This window comes from Ceratotherium simum, chromosome 4 (genome assembly GCF_057802395.1).
Source record: "Ceratotherium simum simum isolate JZ-2026a chromosome 4, ASM5780239v1, whole genome shotgun sequence".
Classification (NCBI taxonomy): domain Eukaryota; kingdom Metazoa; phylum Chordata; class Mammalia; order Perissodactyla; family Rhinocerotidae; genus Ceratotherium; species Ceratotherium simum.
This window is the reverse complement of record NC_141903.1, coordinates 31,281,295-31,301,423: the sequence shown is the minus strand read 5'-3', so window position 1 is coordinate 31,301,423 and position 20,129 is coordinate 31,281,295.

Below are 20,129 nucleotides of genomic sequence, written 5' to 3'. Positions count from 1 at the left end.
CACATCTTCTTTATCCAATCATCTGTCGATGGACACTTGGGTTGCTTCCACTTCTTGTCTATAGTGAATAATGCTACAGTGAACACAGGGGTGTCTAAGACTCTTGGATTGTTGATTTCAAGTTCTTTGGATAAATACCCAGAAATGGGATAGCTGGATCATAAGGTATTTCTATTTTTAATTTTTTGAGAATCTCCATACTGTTTTCCATAGTGGCTGCACCAGTTTGCATTCCCACCTACAGTGAATGAGGGATCCCTTTTCTCCACATCCTCTCCAACATTTGTTATTTTTTGTCTTGGTGATTATAGCCATTCTCACGGGTGTAAGGTGATATCTTAGCGTAGTTTTTTTTGTTTTTTTGTTTTTTGTGAGGAAGATCAGCCCTAAGCTAACATCCATGCCAATCCTCTTCTTTGTTTTTTGCTGAGGAAGACCGGCCCTGAGCTAACATCTATTGCCAATCTTCCTCTTTTTTTTTTTCCCCCTTTTTCTCCCCAAAGCCCCAGTAGATAGTTGTATGTCATAGTTGCACATCCTTCTAGTTGCTATATGTGGGATGCCGCCTCAGCATGGCCGGACAAGCGGTGCGTCAGTGTGTGCCCAGGATCCGAACCCAGGCCACCAGTAGCGGAGCGCGCGCACTTAACCACTAAGCCACGGAGCTGGCCCCTCTTAGTGTAGTTTTGATTTACATTTCCCTGATGATTAGTGATGTTGAACATCTTTTCGTATGCCTATTGGCCATCTGTATATTTTCCTTAGAAAAATGTCTGTTCATATCCTCTGCCCATTTTTTGATTGGGTTATTTGTTTTACTGGTGTTCAGTTGTGCGAGTTCTTTATATGTTATGGAGATTAACCTCTTGTCAGATATATGCTTTGCGAATACTTTCTCCCAGTTGGCAGGTTGTCTTTTCATTTTGATCCTGGTTTCCTTTGCCTTGCGGAAGCTCTTTAGTCTGATGAAGTCCCTCTTGTTTATTTTTTCTTTTGTTTCCCTTATCCCAGTAGACATGGGATTCGAAAAGATCCCTCCAAGACTGATGTCAAGAAGTGTTCTGCCTATACTTTCTTCTAGGAGTTTTAGAGTTTCAGGTCTTACTTCACAGCCTTTTAAGCAGGGCCTTGAAGTGTGCTGGGGTCTTGGACAAGGAAGCTGGACAATGCAGGCTGAGGAGGCAGCAGGAACAAAAGCACATTCACATGGAAAAGTTGAGTGTGGCTTCAGTAAAGACAGAGCAGCAGTGTGATTAAGGAGAGTGTGAATGCACCCTGGTTCTCCATCTTTTCTGGTTATGCAATCTTGGGCATGTTTCTTAACTTTCCCAGTATCATTTTCCTAATACGTAAAATAAGACTAATAATAGTACTTTGTTCATACTTGTTGTTAGTAGTATTAAAAGACCCATTATATGTAAAATCACCCAAAAAAATGTTATTATCAGAAGAAAGATAAGTGATTAGGGTGGAAAAGCAGACTGGTGCCAGATTGTGAAAATCCTTATGAGTTCTGCTAAATAACTGGATTTTATATAATGTAGCTAATATACATCAAACATCAAAGGTTTTAAGTAGACATGAACAGGTTTATATTTCAGAAGAATTATGTGACTCTTGAATTGGAGTGAGAAGAGATTGAGAAGGCAAAAAAACTAGGATATTACAATTGTTTTTATAAGAAATGATAAAGGCAGGAGGGCCTGACCCAGGTCAGTAGCGGGAAAGATGGAAAAAAAGTGACAGAAATGCACAAGTAAGGGATCAAGGATGATTGCAAAGTTTCCCGTGGATGTTGCTGCCTTTAATAAACAAAGATAAGAAAAGGAAAGGGCCGGGCCCGTGGCTTAGCGGTTAAGTGCGCGTGCTCTGCTGCCGGTGGCCCGGGTGCGGATTCCGGGTGCGCACCGACGCACCGCTCCTCCGGCCATGCTGAGGCCGTGTCCCACATACAGCAACTAGAAGGATGTGCAGCTATGACAGACAACTATCTACTGGGACTTTGGGGGAAAAATAAATAAATAAAATCTTTAAAAAAAAAAAAGAAAAGGAAAAATAGGTTTGGTGGAGAAAACAATAAGTTCAAGTTTGGGACCTGCTAAATGTGAGCTGTCTATATGCTACACAAAGGGAAAATCCCAGAAGCTGTTGAAAATATGAGTTTAAGAGAGCAGTCCAGGCAGCAGGTAGATATATGAGAATCAACAGCAAATATATTACAGCTAAAGAAAGGGAAATGACAGGCCTGATCAAGAACAGGGTTAAAACTATGAAAAATACTAAATCAAAAAGTAGGAAGAATCAGCAAAGGAGACTGAGAAGTAACCACCAGTGCAGCTGAAGTTGAGGTGAAGGAGAGTAGAGATCTTGAAAGCAGGGGAGGAGAGAGCTTCAAGGAGTAGCCTATAGAAATAAAGGGCACAGAGAGATAGCACTTAAGATACGCAGCGACTCAAAGGACACCACTGCACTTTGCAAACAGGAATCATTTTTAACCCCAGAGAGAGAAGTTTCAGGGAGATGACAAAAGCAGAACCAGACTGCAGCAGCTAAGGGCAAGGAGAAGGTGAGGACATGGAACCAGGCTGAAGGGCCCACTCCTTCAACCAGCTAGTTGGCAACTCTCCCAGGCCTCGCTCGCTTTGAAATTCTCAGACCTTAGAGTCCGACCCTGTTGCAACTAAACAATGTGCGTAATGGGGCTGTCTTGTTAGCTGGCACTCCTCAAAATGGATCTTTTATAATCAGAAATGCTTGTTTTTGAAAAACCAGGCAGTTACAGACAGCATTTTATTTGACTTTCCAAGAACTTGCCTCTATTCCCCCGGTAAGGACTTTACTCAGGACAAGTAGCAGTGATTTAAGAGTTACATTTCCAGTTCCTGAAAGCAGACAATAAAACCCTGATGAGGTCTTATTCATTCCTGGGTCATCATCAGGAAATAGTGAATAGCTAAGAAGAATTTGATGTAATTCAAGCAATATAGAAGCTGTCCAGATATATATTAACACCATCTTTCATATTTATGGCTCTGGGAAAGAGAAGTCAAAGCTTGTTTCCAAAGTTATCTTATTAACCTTCAAATTCACTTTTGAATTTAAGAAAGAGATAAATATTTGGCCCATTATATAAATGGAGAAATAGAGGTCCAAGATCCAAAAGGAGCTAGTGTCCAGAGTTCACAGCAAAGATTTCTGCGCATGATTCACCAACACATTAGAGCAGTGTCCAGTGAAGTATGGACCACTTGTATCAAATTTATGTTGGGTATTTTTTTAGTGCATATTCCTGGGGCCCTCTTCAGACCTACTGATCTGTTCCTCTGAAGGTGGACCCGGAACTCTGAATTTTAAAAAATGCCACAGGAGATTCTTATGTATCTCAGCATTTCAAAAATATTGAAAGATCTCCAGTGACTCAACAAGGACAATATTTATTGAGCATCTACTAGGTGCCAGTTATTTGCTATTAACTCTGAAAAATACCAAAGAGCATAACATTTTTTCCTCCCTGAAGGAGTTTTACTTGTAGACCATTGTCTTCCCTGTTCACAACCCCCAGATTTGGGGCAGCACTCACTGTAACACAGCCCTGCGCACTGGATCAGGGATGCACACTGGACAGTTGACAAACAATTCTCTATCTACTCTGCCTCCCTCTCTCTATCAATAATTTGAAGTAGGATACAGAAACTGTAGGGAGTTAGTGAGGAATGCTGGTGCTAATCAATTAAGATTAGATTTTGGATGTGTGGCCATGGTGAGCCATATGCAAAGAGAGCCTGCAGAAGTATCCAGTTAAGAAAAAGAGAAGAGTAGAGGAGACTCAGAGAGAAGTAGAGATAAATGGGCCTTGAGAGCCAGAGAAAGAAGTCTTAGTTACTGACAACTTTCCAGTTTCCCCAAGGCCATGCTGCCACAGTTTTCATGAGATTCCTTACATCCCTACATAAAAATTTTACTCAAGCTCATTTGAGGGAGTTTCTACTCCCAGAGATTATAAGAGCCTTATCTGGAACAAATAATTTATAATTGAGTAAATCAAGTGCATTCATTTCCGTTCTTCTCCCATCCCAGTAAAGAAAAACACCTTCTGGGCAGTTTCGCAAGCCAGGAACCTTGAGGTCACCACTCTCCCTCATCTATGGTATCAAATATCACTAAGAATTGCTAATTTCATCTCCAATATCTCTCAGTACCATTCATTTTTTCCCTCTACAACTGCTATTCTAGTCAAAGCTACTAACATCACCTGCCTCAGGCACCTTCTAACTGGTCTACCCATTATCCATTCTTTGTCTTGTCCAGATAGAGCTATATAAAATGAAAATATGATCACATCCCTACTGCTCCACTGCCATGCTTATCACCAACCAATGGCTTTCCTGTGCACTCGGTGTAAAGACCAACATCCTTACCATAGCCTGCAAGGCCCAGATGGGCTCACCTGACCTCACCTCATCTTGCACCTTGTATTCTTTTGCTTTCTCTGAGCCTCACTGGCCTTCTTTCAGTAACTAACACTTCCCATGCTCCCTTTCACTACAGCACCTCCATTAATGCTCTTCGCTCAGCGGGCACTCTCAGCTCGTCTCTCCCCAGCTGCCTAGTCAATTCCCACCCATCATCTGGACTTCATCTCAGGCATCATTCTCTCAGGGAGGCCTTTCCTGACCTCCCTGACGAAGTCTAATACCCTAGTGTAGACTCTCATAACACCGTGTTACTCACCTTTATAATATTTATCACAATTGCAACTTTAAATTTGTGTGACTATTTGATAATCTGATAATTACCTACTAGGTTGTAGGCTCTGTGTCTCGCTGATTTGTTCACACTGTATCCCCAGCACCTGACACTGTGCCTGATGCATAATAAGTTCTCTGAAGTATTTACTGAATAAAGGTTGAATGACTGTATTAGGTAAGCAAAAGTCAGAAATAGAGCATGAGAATTAGATTTTTCATTGACAAAGCGTAGGTTTGCCCAAGCTGAGGGCCAGATGGGTAAAAAAGAAGTTGGAGAAGTCAGGCATGTTTATGAATGGTACTGATTCAGGGCAGGTTGAGACAACAGAGAGCGTGAGCTATCTAGCGCTTGGTTAGATACTAGACTGAAATCATTACTTTGAATTGAAATAGTAGGACAAGAAATCTGGGTCAGGAGCCAAAGCAGGAATATAGGAAGACTTCCATCTGAGAGAAAGATTCCAGACGAGGATACAGAAAATTGAATGACCACAAAGTGGGTGAACTGTGCTGTCAAGGAGCCATACAGAACACCAAGAGGGGATGGTGCTGGTGAAACAAGACGAGAAACAGTACAAAGGAAGAGCTACAGGATTGTCAACTCGGTAATGCTAGCCATCCAACAAAACTCTTAATTTATACTTAGTATGTGCCAGGTAACCTTCTAAATGCTTTAATACACACTTTCATTTTAATTCTCAAAATAATCAAGTGAGGTCAGCAAACGTATTATACCAACTTTAAAAATGAGAAACCTGAGGCTCAGTTACTCGCCCAAGGCCAAAATTAGTAAGTGGCAGCACCAGGGTTTGAACCCAGGGACTTTGACTCCACACCTTTAACCATGATAGTGTACTATATCTTTAGGAGATTACAGACCAAAGTGGCTTGTTAGTGACGTTGGCCTGTTCTTGTCTTAGCCACAAAATGAGATCAGAAAAGGGATAAATCAGTGACAATCAAAGTAAGATGGGGAAGCATCTTACCAAATGGTATCAGATGTCCCTAAACGGAGCAGAAAATGGCATTATTTAATGTCATGTTATTTAATGAGCAGTAAGTCTTAGTGGTTAACAATATGGGATTTGGAATTGGAAGAAGATACTTTCAAATACTGGCTCTGCCACAACCTAGCTGCGTGGCTGTTATTTCAACTCTCCGACACTTGGTTTCTATTCTTAATGGGAATACTAATACCTAGCTTATATAGTTGTTTAAAGGTTAAATAAGATAATGTATTTGAAAGTCCTTAGTACAGAACTAAAGTATGCATTCAATAATTAATCAGAAAAGATATTTTACAGGGCCAAGATAGTATAGTTGAAGAAGGGGGAATATAGAATGTTGTTGTTATTATTATACCTATGGACCAAATGGTCCATTACCACCGACTTGACAGGTACACATACGTACATGGATAACCTTCTTATTAGTTAAATGTGCCTGTGGGAAGACTAAAAATCCCCCAGTGAAGACTGTTGAATGAAGTTGATAACTCTGTAGATACATTTTGCCCTAAGAAATGCTGACAGCTAAAGTGAAGTCAACTTGCGTGCCACTCAGAATCCTCCCAGCAGCTTTAGAGCTGGCTTTAGAAGTGTTTCTGAGAGTCAAAAGCTTTAACACTTCCATATCCAAGACTTGTCTCGGAGCATACCCATAAGAGTTGCTCTACCACAAAGCAGAGAATCTGGCTTTGCAAGACTACTATGTCTATCTTTAAAAAAAACTGAAGAATTTGAGGATTTTGAGGCAAATTCACCAGTGACACTGCATCCTTGCCTTTAAAGATAGAGTTGATAAGGATGTGAAAAACAGTCATTCTCAAATTCTTTGTAGAGTGACATGACACATTTTTGGAGGACAATTTGGCAAAGTCTATAAAAAAAAATTAACACACATTTTTTTGATCCAGCAAACCAACTTCTAAGAATCTATCCTACAAAAATGTTTGCAAAACATGAAAAGACATATGTTTAAAGATGTTCTGGGAAATACTGCAATAAATGTCTATCAATAGAGAAATAGTTTTATAAATTAGAGTATCTCCATGAAATAAAATGCCATGGTGCGGGGCCAGCCCAGTGGCATGGTGGTTGGGTTGTGCTCCGCTTCGGCAGCCCAGGGTTCGCGACCTACGCACCGCTCATCAAGCCATGCTGTCGCGGCGTCCCATATACAAAATAGAGGAAGATGGGCATGGATATTAGCTCAGTGCCAATCTTCCTCAGCAAAAAAAAAAAAAAAAAAAAAGCCATGGGGCTAATAAAAGATGAGAAAGATATATGTCCACTGACCTGAAAATATGCTGTTTAAACGATTGCAAAACATTGAAAATACATAATATATGGTCTCTTTTGTTTAAAATATGTCATGCGTGTGCATATTTATGTGTACATATATATTAATATTTAAACGTATATGATCTGCAAGTACACTAGTTTTAATGATGATTACTTCTGGAACAATGACATCAACATATGGCTTGAGAGAATGGGGTGGCAGATAGGCAACTTTTATTTATCGTTGTATCATCTTTGGTATTGTTTAATTTTTAACAATAAGCAGTTATAATTTTTGTTATGAAAATTATTTTTTTCCTGAAAACCAGAAATGATAAGCAAAATCCACAGCAATGCATCTTAAAATCTTCTTTCCACTGGCATCTACTTCGTTGCCATCCCACGGCTCCTCCAGTGCCCCTTTCCCCCTACATTTTTGGGAACACTCCTTTTGCTGTAGTGTGAGTGCTTCATGTCTTTCCCAACCTATGCTCTTGCTTCTCCTCTTTCTGTGTACTTCTTCTCTTTTTTCAGTTTTTCATCACCAACCCCCAAAAATCAGACCATCAATGCAGAACACCTCTCAGAGGGAATGGAAAGAGAAGATACTGACTGTCTTTTCCTTGGTAAAACAAAACCAAAAACCTTCTTTACTGAACATGAGGAGTAGAAAGTCTGAGGACACTAATATACTAATAAGTGTGTCCCATCATCCCTGTTTCTCTTTCTCCGTCAAGCTTGAGTCCCATCAAAACAAGAAATTGTTGGCTCATTATTATGTCTTCATTATTATGGCTTCATTAGTATGTCCACAGAACCTGCACACACCCAACACATGGTAGGTGCTCAATAATGTTTGTTGAATTCATGTTGAAACACATGAATGTGTGTTTGAAGAAGCCATACCATCAAGCAGCTTATATGCTGTTAGGGAGGCATACAATTTCAATAATTTCACCGTAATACCACGTGTGCTGCCGACTCACTATTACCTGAGAGGCGACAGCAGCTTTAAACAACCAGCCGCCAATAACTAAGGATTTGCTTCTGCAAAGGCCTGCATGCTAATACAGACTGTCAGCCAGGGCACCTGGCAGAGTCGTGCTTAGCAACCAGTCCCTTTGCTATCTATTTTGGTTAGCTATGTCAAAAGTTATTCTAACTTCATTCAATCAATGGTTTCACATCGTGAAAGAAAGACACCACAAAGAGATGAGAAAATAGAATCAAAGATGTGTATGTTCAACACCTCTAAAGACTGTTCCAAAATGCCTTTCTTCTTTCCCAGTGCAGCTGGGCCTGCCCTGCACTCTTGTTTACAACCCATTTGGGAGGGATCTGTTAAGCAGAAGGAAGGTGTCTCTGACCTTCATCTCCCTGGAAGGAGAAATACAGAACAGCTGTCTGTTTACCATTCCAACCTCATTTCCATGACGTTGAACCACTCATTTGGGAAACATGAAAAATAGGATTGATTCACTTTTTTTTTCCTGACATGTTCTTAAAGACACTGGACCCTTGGTGAGATGAGGGATGATTGAAATTACATGGCCACAAATGTTCATTAGGTGGAAATGGAAAGATGCTCAGCCTCCAAGTTAGGAATAAAATACAGTGCACAATTTGTATATTTTTATCTGTCTGTGCCATTACTTCTACATGGTATTTTGGCTCATAATTTCCAGAGAGAAGCCTCTGAATGAAAATACATGTAAACGTCCAAAAAAAATAACTAAGGCTAAGGCTGAGACCTTGACCAAGAACAGCATATTCATTTTTCCTAGGTTGGTGCATTCCACCTTGGTTCAACTGAGTCCAGACATGACTGAGCCAAACCACATTACATCCCCAAGCACAGCCCCCAGAAAGGAGCTTTATTATTTCACATATTCTATAAAACTCCAATGAAAATGAAAGAAACCCTGCTATTTTCATTCAATAAATTGTCTTATGCCTCAAGTCAGTCTCAAAATAAACAGTACCTGATGCACAGTTTGAACTGGAAGGCACCACAGAAATCACTGAGTCCATGACCTTCATTTACAGAGGAGGAAAATTAGGCCTAAAGAGAGGGAGCAAGTTACCTAAGGGCACAGTTGGTGGCAGAGCAGAAAGAAAAACTAAAACGGGCTCCCTGCTCAATATTCTTTCCACTACAGCACACAGCCTCTTAGTCTTGCCTTGAATTGCAACAGCAATCAACATAATGAGATATCAATTCACTACATTTCTGTTAATGCCTCCTATGGCCCCAGAATTGAGGTAGGCTTCTGTGAGAGATATACAAAAAAGGGTAGGTCTCAGCCACCGCCTTCAAGGAGCTAACTTCAGAGACAGAAGTCATGTATTTCTGAGGAGTGAATGAGGAGTGACTGCTAATGAGTACAGGTTTTTTTTTTTAGGGATGAAAATATTCTGGAAATAGATGGTGGTGATGGTTGCATAACTGCGAATATACTAAAAACCTGTGAATTTTATACTTTAAAACGGCAAATGTTATGGTATAGGAATTATATCTCATTAGAAAGTCATGTATTTCAAGTAACTAATAATGGACCAGAATCTGGTAGCAAAAGATTATCTGGACTAAATGGAAATCAGAAAGGCAGACTGGCATGTGTTAATACTTCACGGAAAAGCAAGAAGAATGTAAAGAAATGTGACATTTTAGTGGGTGGCAATAACAGGAACAAAGGCGAAACGGCAGGAATAATGGAGATACTTTGAGGAGAAAGATGGGTTACAGTAAAGGAGTGTCTTCACATTCTTTGTGGGAAAAGATACTACGATAGGAAATATATGGTAATTTTTTATAAGAATTTTTCAAGTGCTGTTAAAACGAATTCCAGAATAGTGCTGAACAATAAGCCAGTTGTAACTTTTTTCTAGCATTTCAACAAACAATTCCATCTGAAAAATATAAATGAGGAAACAAATCTTGGCTCTGCATACTTGCCCAGCCAGGAAGTTGAGGAGTTCACCAAAGCAGAGTTCTTCACAAAGTTTTATGAGTCATGAAAAAGAATCATAGGAGATAGTCTAGGTGCACGCTAGCTGAGTTTAGAGACACAGAAATTGAAGGTGATTATAACATAATTTACACAATATAAACATACAATTCTGATATTTTAGGCCAAAGTGGGTTTTTGTGTGTGTAGCCAATGGCTAATTTCAACTAGGAAGAGGCTGGGAAGGACTGACTCTCCATTGCAGGACTCATGGAATCGACCAAGCCAGCAAGAGCTTTCACAGGTGTGTCTTGTTTGCCTATCCAGAATCTGTTCTCTCTTATTCCATTTTCATGGGCAGAACCACACCTTCCCTGCCCTAGGTTCATGTGATTCAGACTGACTCCGGGGTGAGCACAGGATCCAGGCATGGCCAATGATCTTATTCCCCACACCCTGGCTACAGTTCAGCCACGGGCACATGCCACAAGTCAGCATGCCATCCTGGGACTTTTGATGACACAGTTTAGGACAGAAACACCCTTTTGCATAAGAATTGCTAACTCCACAAATGATGGTAGCCTGGAGCTGCTGGGAATCATCCATAGAAAGGATCTCCTGAAGAGTGAAGCCAATACAAAGCCAAGAGATGGAGAGTCTGATTCCTGGTGACTTAATCCGAGCTCCTGGTTCCAAACACATCTGAACCCATTGCCTTGGATTGTTCAGATAAATGAACAAATACATTCCTTTCTGCTTAAGTCATTTTGAACTGGGTTTCTATTACTTTCAGTAGAAAGTCACAATGAATGCAGCATCCAATTCAATCTTATAGTTGTCCAGGTGAGGAACTGAGATCCAGAGAGGGATAAAAATTTGCTCAAGGTTGTGCAGTAATCAGTAACAGAATCTAGGCGCAAACACAGACACCTTGGATCTTAGTCTAATATCTTTTCCCTATACTGTTGCTAAAGATTCATTTTGGAAACAATTGGACATCCAAAGTTGAGATGTCACCTATAAGCAACCACTATTCGATAGAAGCATTGGTTTACCTGCCTCTGAAAATTACAAATTTGCTCTCAGAGCACCAAAAAGTTTCAAGCAACAGCAAACATTCAACAGCTCCTCCTTTTATTAGAACGAAATTCAAACTCCTTTCTGTAGTCTTCACACACCTGACTGATCGGTCCTTAACTCTCTTGCAACCTCCTCTCAGACAGTACTCTCCTTCTGTCGCTATGCTACAGCCACCCTGGCTTTCTCTCAGGCCCTGGAATGTCCCACCCCGGCCTTTGCATGTGTCCTTCCCTCTGGATGAGGATGCTTGTCCTGCACTCTTTGCACCGCTGGCTCCTTCTCACCTCCAGGTCTCACCTTCAATGTCACTCCACTGGGTAGACCTTCCATTAAAGCAGATCCCTCTCCCTATAACTCTTTAACTCAGAATTCTATATGTAAATTTTAGTTATATTACATTATGATTTTATTCACCTGTTTACATGTTTGCTGTCTGACTCCCTCCTGGACTTCATGTGAGCCGAGGTGCATCTCTACAGACCACTGTTAAACCCCACTTAGAATGTATTGAATAAATATTCACACTGAAAGAAGAAATAAATAAAAGAAGCTCTCCTTTCCTAATTCGAGATCACAGCGTCCTCCCAAATAGGCCTTCATCTTATTTATCCCCAACACCCAAAAGCTTCACAGTGCTCCCATTACCTCTTAGAGAACCATTACAAGAACATTTTTGCCATTGAGACAGCACTGATTTCCCAAAGCCATTTTGTAGCCCTAAATTGGTTGGCAGCTCAGCTTCCCCCAGATCTGCGTCTAGCAAAGGAAGGCAGGTGGCTCAGCGCTCCAGTCGCCAGTGGCGATAAGGCCTAAGTGATCGAATTGCCCTTCCAGGTGATTTGCCCTGTTATTGTTTTGACATGGAACCATTATATTAATTCTGACATTGGCACCGCTAGCTGCACCAAACCGAGTGTCTTTGCTGCCAGCTTGAATAGCTAACTATTATATTTTATCCCAATTCAATTGTAAATCTGAAAAGCTAAGCCTTCAGAAAAGGTGTATTTAACCTCTCACGCATTGCAGACAATTGCTAAATCAGTAATGCAGGCAGCTGTAAGCCAAGAAGCCTGGTCACTTCTAGTCAGCTGGCAGATACATCAACTCTTTAGCTCACGCAGACCTTGTTAGGACCTTTTTGGTTGTACGAGACAAAAATAAATGGTTCAAGCAAAAATAGAAATTTACTGGGTCACTTAACTAAAAAATCCTGGAGTATATCTGTGCCTGGATTCAGGATTGGAGATGATGTCATCCTCAACTCGGTGCATTCACATGCCTCATTTGCAGGCTCCTCGTGGTGGCAAGATAGCTGACAGCAGTTCCAGGCCTACGTGCTAACAGGTCTAAGTCTAAGTACACATTTCTATGAGTCTCATTGGCTCTTAGTAGGTCACATGTCCATCCCTGAAACAATCACTGTGTCCAGGGAAATATAATGCTCTGAATGTCCAGGGATGATCGCATGGCCACCCTAGAGCTTTGGACGGAGTCAACTCTACTTGAAGCTTAGGTCAAAGAATAGGGAACAGATCATTCCTCTGGGGGAATCAGGCTCCTGTTACAGGAAGAAAGGTAAATGAAAGAGAAAAAGGGCAACAAGAAAAAGAAAAGAAAAAAGAAAAAAAGGAAGGGCAACAAAAACAATAGACTTCTGCTATACATCTCAAGACATCAGGCCTCCAAATATTCTAGCAATTTTAACAGCAACTGCAAAATAGCCCCAGTATCCCCACCAAGACTGGGCCAAACAAAGAGAATTAAGAGGCAAGAGACTGCAGGTTACAGAGGATTATACAACTAATATATTCTCAATGCTTTACAAACTACAAAATGCTTCTACATACATCACTGCTTTCTTGCCAGGTAAGCCACACACTCACTCTTTCAACTGCATCAGAAGAAATAACCAACACAGGGCTTGGACTGAGGCACAAAGGGAACGTCCCCAACATCAGTACTTTGCCATTCTATTCATGTACTCCTCTTGGAAACAACAGAGACAGAACAAAAATGATAAGAGAAGAGGAAGAGAAAGGAAAAAGTATAGAAAGGAGAGGGAAGAAGAAGAAGTTACAAAAAGGAGAGTAATCTGTATAGGTAAAAAAAAAATTTTAAGTTAAAAAAGAAGAGTTTTCTATTTGTTTTGCTTAACTATGTTTTCTAATTTTTCTACAATAAACATGGATTATTTACACCAGACGTGTGTTTAACAAATAAAAGAACTTGTTTCAAACTATCTCCCTCTATGGCAGAGCATATATATATCATTTTTGTATATGAAATTGGAGTTTTACTAGTAATAATAAAAATGAACAATAAACAACATCTCTTTATTCCCCCAACCAAAATTCAGAGCCATTTGAAATATAATCACAGGAGTTAGGACAAGGAAGATTAAAATAGCTTTATTACCAATAAACCTGATAGTGAAGAAATTGCTATGTTTTCGAGACAATTGGGTTCACTGAGACTTCACCTTCTCATTTAGGCAGATTTACCCAGTCATAGCTACTGATGATTCTGGATAACACTAGGCCTTCCCTGTTGGAGGTCTGCTCCTGTGACACTTATATCAGAAAGGAGAAGCACAAAAGGAATGCTTCTAGCTGGCAGAATTCCTCCCAAAGACAGAGAGGAGAGAGTTGAGCCACGAATGCTTAGATACTTCTCCCAGACTTACCAATCAAATTACTCAACCCCCTGGGAAAGAGTGAGCGATGGAGTGAGGAAGAGGCCAAGTTCACTCTAGTGGAGATCCCTCCACAGGGAACACACGGCCAGGAAACAGAACGCTCTCCCTGTGCCCCAGCAGAGAGAATGGTTTATTGCAAGCTTATCAGATATCAACTATTAGCCCTATCAGTGGAATTAAAATAAAGAAAAAAATGTTATTCAAGATTTGGTTACCCATGCCTATTCTCAATGATTGGAAGTCAATAACAAGAAGCCTTTTCTCTAAACCAACTAATGAGACCAGCAATCATGACAAATTAATTTGCTTTAGTGGGAACTTGAAAGGCCTGCACCATGATAACGATTTTATATTATTTACCATCTATAAGGTTAGGAAGATGGTAACATGAAAATGCATGTGACACTGGATTCTTTTCTCTTTCAGGATTTTCCCCCCAGTCAGCTGTTTTCTTGGGGGAAAGGTGGTGTTAGCTATTACACTTTTAGCGGCGTCTTCTTCTCCCAGGCCTGCCTCATAAATAATGATGAAGCCTCAGCTACTTAGACTTTTATTGCAGCCGGCTGCTTTTATTTATGAACAACGTGGGCAGCCAATCATTGCCTGCATGCTAGCACAATATTACTCTCAAAGAGGAGGCATCAGGTCACTGGGAAACCTGGGACAGGCTGTTTCACACTGTGCCTGCCACCCCACCACCATCTCAGAGCAAAGATTTATTCAGCCCGCTGGTATTGGCATATATTTTATTGCCACTATCATAAAGAAACATAGCAGTCTGCTCCTTCTGGTCTATTGCTATTTGGAACTTTTCCTATTTGCACGCTTCCTTCAGGAAGCTTCAAAGAAACATTGTAAAGATTTTACAAAGGTTGTCAATTACATTATCACCTAGAACATCAAATAGCATCCTCACCAGTTATGACCCATTGAGTGATAAAAAGTGCAGACTGAAAAACTGTCAAGAATAGTTTGTACCTAAGCAATGAAATTTAATAAAATTAAGTCCAAAATAACTTAGAAACAGGGCAAACAAATCAGAGTGGCTAAAACTTTCCTCTCATTTTCACAGATGAGTTAACAAAGAGGGCTTGTTCTGATTGATGGAGGTCATAAGAAAACCTGGTTCTACCAAAGCAAAAGTTCTCAACTTAAACTTTTTAATGTAACATGTCCAGGTAGAACCAGCCGTTAATTATCATTTTTAAAGGACTATAATTATGTTGCTAGGATGTTTTTCCATTTCTATATTTCTTGTTCTTCTCATTATCATGGTCCATGAGCATAGAGACTTGACTTTTGACTTCTTAAAAGTTGCTTGTGTTATGCTGGATAATAGCATCTTGATACAGTGATTTGGTGAAAGAGAAGACCAGTTGCCCTCTTGGCAAGATCTCACTGGCTGCCACTGGAACATCTGCTTCCAATTCTGTTTTGTTCAGAGAAGAAAGAGAGTAGCATTTGTTGAGTACCTACAATGTATTAGGTGTTAATATATATCAGACATTCTATCAGGCAACACAGGTTTATTGAAGATTTACTGTATAACTGTACTCCCACTATACTAGGCGCCAGAGTGATAGTTCCTACTTGGTCATCAGCAGGTAGACAGCTCAGCGTTAGTCTCAGTATTATTAGTCATTGGCAGCTCCCAGTTCTTCCTCCAGCCCTTCATCATAGCTCAACTGTGACTTTTGGATGTCTTTATTCAGAGACCCTGTATTAGTTTGCCAGGGCTGTCATAACAAAGTACCATAAACTGGGTGGCTTAAAAAGAAATTTACTGTCTCACAGTTCTGGAGGCTAGAAGACCAAGAGCAAGGTGCTGGCAAGGTTGATTCCTTCTGAAGGCTCTGAGAGAGTGTCTCTTCCATGCCTCTCTCTTGGCTTCTGGTGGTTTGCTGGTAATGTGTGGTGCTCCTTGGCCTGTAGCTTCATCACCCAGATCTCTGCCTTCACGTTCACTTGGTGTTCTTCCGATGTGCTTGTCTCTGTCCAAATTTTTCCTTTTTATAAGGATATCATTCATACTGGATTAGGGCCCACCCTAATGAGCTCATTTTAACTTGATTACCTCTGTGGAGACCCTGTCTCCAAGTCAAGTCACATTCTAAGGTACTGGGAGTTAGGACTCCAACCTATCTTTTTTTAGGGGGCACAATTCAACCCAAAACAGCCATCCAGAGCACAGGTTCTCACTATTTTTCCACTATGACATGTGAATATGACATTCACATGAGGTGCACGCTCCTATGGGAGTGTTTTAATGAAACCCATTTTCACTTCACACTCTATGTTTGCCTTCTCTCTTCTCAAAAAATTTTGCGTAATTTTTTCAAACCCAATAAAAGTACATTTCACAAGCATTATAATAATGAGGACAGCTCCAGCTATTAAAAGCTCTGGTGCTGATGTACAACTTACAGCAGGTTGTAAGTTATTCTTAGATTTAGCAGTAACTTCATTCTTTTATCTCAGATCTCAGAATAAGTCCATCAATGAATCATACAGCTCTGCTGTCAAAATATACCCAGAATCTCTCCATGTCTCATTCCCTCCACTGTCCAGCTATTACTGTTTCCTTCATGGGCTATTACAACAGCTTCCTAACTGGCCATGCTGGCATCGCATCCCTGTCTCTTTCCACCCCCAGGCTATTTCAAACACAACAGCCAGAGTAATTCGTTTGAAACAAAAGTCAAATCATATCACTCCTATGCTAAACACCTTGCCAAGTCTCCCAATCTTACTGAGAATAAAACTGAAGTCCTTACAGAAGTTCCAAGACGTTACATAATCTGGCCCATTACCTCTCTTACTTTATCTCCTACAATCCTTACCCTTGCTTACTCGGCTCCAGCTGTTCCTTCAGCGGGCTGGGCTCTTAATAAATATTTGTTAAGTGAATGAATCAAAAAGACAAAACAGAATTCAAGTGACTGGGAAAAATATGTTTATACTAATTACCCATAAACGTGCTCTGATATTTAAAAAAAAAATTCTTGGAGAACGCTAATATTTTAGCCTCATTTCCCGGGTCCAAATCCCAGTTCTACAACGTATATCTGTGTGGTGCTGGGCATTTTACATATTCTCTTTGTGCCTCTAATTCCTCATCTGTAAAATGGATATAATACAATTACCTAACTCACAGGATTTTTTTGAGGATTAACTGAATTAATACATAAACAGCACTTAGTGTATAGCATCTGACTGTTATATGTGTTAGCTATCATTATCTTAATTATTTTAACTACGAGAAGTCTCAACTTTGGATTGACGCAAACATTAAATGATTTTAGTTTTTTCCAGTACTTCCCCACTCCCTCTTACCATTCCCAGTGCTGAATAAACATTCCTGGCTCTCCTGGTTTTGCTTGTAGGGGAAGGGTCTGGCCTATTCATCACCTGCCTCCTTACTGAGGCCTCTACCCTGTGGTGACACGTGGAAAGTAGATCTTATCTCCTATGTAATTGTGCTGAGTAAGTTTCCCCCATCCCCAAGCTGGTCATTGGTCTTCTCTGAGGCTGTGTGGAAGTCAGCCCCTCTCTGCAGAAGTGACTCAAATTCTTGTAGGGCATACTTTGTGATTATGCCTCTAGCATGGGAGATTCAGCTCAACCTCTCACTTCATCATCAGCCCTCTCCTTGGTAGCCCAACCCACACCCTCTTTCTGCTCATGTATGGATAACGCAACAGGTTACCCTCCCTTGGGCGAGGGGATATAGAAGGAGTAGCAGGCCACCTTCTGAAGTCTCTACTCAGCCCAAGGGAAATTCACAAATTCTTCCACACAAGTAGTGGGAATAGGGGCTATCTTCTCCTTACCTCTCTCTCACACACACACATAACTCTCTATCACTCCACCATCTCTCTACCATCCCTTTCTCCATATTCCAGCAGCCTTAAGTATTCCCCCAGTGCAACCACTGGCAACTTTCAGACAGAAGATAATAATCAGTCCCCAAATAATTGGAGAAGAGAATGTTTCAGGCAAGGGGAGATAGATATGATTGCTATTCCATAAACTCTGCCTTGAGTCAAGAAATGCAGGCAGTCTCTAGACCCAGAAAAGGCAAGGAAAAGGACTCTCCCCTAAAGCCTCCAGAAGCGAACGCAGCCCTACTGACCAATGTCAGACTTCCAGAACTGTGAGATAAATTTGTGTTTTAAGCCACAAAGTTGGTAGCAATTTCTTACAGCATCAGTAGGAAGCTAATACGTCCAAATGTAGCCCTCTATCTATCTTTTTGTCTCCCCTCTGAGCTGGCAGCACTGGTGCTGCTGAAATGGGTCCTCTCAGCAGCACGATGAGAAAGCAGCTGTCCTCACCAACACATGGTTCTCTAAACTTAGAATGTGGGGTCTTTACTGATTTTGTTCTCAACTGAGAGCCTTTTCCATCAAGTCCAGCACTCTTCACCTAATGTCATCATGCTATACTGGTAATGAATTATGATGCACTCATGCTTAATGACGGAGACTTCCGAGCAATAGGAAATGTTATGGAACCCTCCTGAAGTGATGCTTTTAGCCAGCCATGAGTTCTTTTCTGCTGCTGACACATGGGGCCTGGTTCAGGACAAACACCTGGTCTATAATTCCAGAGTCAGGGTCTGTCTGACTCCAGAGCCCAGGGCCTAAATCTCTACCTTTTACTACCTCCTGGTACCCAAATCAATAAAGCCAAATGACACAAGTCTTTTCTCATCAACCTGGTACATAAAGGGAGATACCTGAGGGAATCGATGCTCTGTCCCCCCAGAGGCAGCTAATTGATCTCAAATTGATTGAATAGAGGAGCTATGCTTCATTCATTTCACAGGTAGTTCTTAAATCATGTGTGGGGACACTGTTCTGGGCTTTCTGAATAGTTCCATTTCTCCTGTCCATCCACTGATTCTGCAAAAAATAACAGATTGTGGAGGAAATTAGCTTGTAGGGGGGGACCTGCCTGTAGTCTCCTCTTCCAGGGCTTAAAGTTGCTGACCTCTTTAGTTCCAACATTCTTTACACAACAGCCAGAGGGATCTTTAAAATACAAACCTTATCACACCTTGCCTATGTTCTCGTCACTGCTCCAATTTCTCTTAGGATCAAGAAAAATATTTTGAACCTCATCTGTAAACTCTGCATTATCTGCCCCTGCCTCTAACTCTTCCTGTCTCATGAGATCATGGTGAAGATTACATGAGATGATACATATATTGCATCTGGAATAGTGTCTGCCCACAGGAAGTGGTCTTCAGGATGGTCTTTCCAGCCCGCCTGGCACCACGCCTCTGTTTGCTCTCCAACCTCCAGCTGCTCTGGTCTTCTTTCTGCTCTTCGTATATGCCACAGACCTTCTTACACTGGGAATACTCTTCCCCCATCCTCCCGACCATCCTGTACCTAAATAAGTCCTACCCATCCAAAAGAATTCCACTCAGACATCGCTTTCTCCAGGCAGCCTCTGGCTCTGCTGAATAAATCCACTTACCTTCTTGCGTGCTCTCATAGGTCTTTTTGTAACTATAACAGCTTTATTGAGACATAATTCACATACCATTCAACTCACCCATTTAAAGTCTACAATTCAATGGCTTTTAATATAGTCACAGAATTTTGCAACCATTACCACATTCAGTTTTAAAACATCTTCAAAACCCCAAAAAGAAACCTTATACTTGGCAGCACTCCCCGTTTTTCCCCAACCACTCTATCCCTAGGCAACCACTAATATACTTCTGTCTCAATGGATTTGCCTATTCTGGATATTTCATATAAGTGAAATTACACAATATGTGGTCTTTTGTGTCTGACTTCTTTCACTTAGCAACACGTGTTCAAGGTTCACCTGTACTGCAGCATGTACCAGCACTTCTTTTTATTGATGAATAATATTCCATGCTGTGGCTATACCACTATTCATCAGCTGATGGCTATTTGGGTCCTTTTTCATGAACCTTTGAATTTAACAGATGGTAACTATATATTTATGTGACCATTTCTTTAATGTCTGTGTCTCTTGCACTAAGAAATAAGCCTCTGAAAGGCAAGTATTGTATTTGCTTTTTGCTCAACATTATGTCCCCATGCTCAACAAATATGAGATGAATGAAAGAATAAGTGAATGCATAAATGAATGAATAAACTATAGGAGACTAAAGAAAAGATGGGAGTAACCAAAGAGGGGTGATTTTTCTTCTCAGTGTAGGAAACCTCTTCTCAATTCATCCATGGAATCTTTCTCATTAATTGCCCCAACATTCTGCAATTTCAACTTTGTACAAAACACATGCCAGGCACTACATCAGCTTAGCCAAAATCTGGAAACTTAATTTTGCTGCCATTAGAAGCCTCATTCAAGGAGAGCAGAATCCTGATGAAGA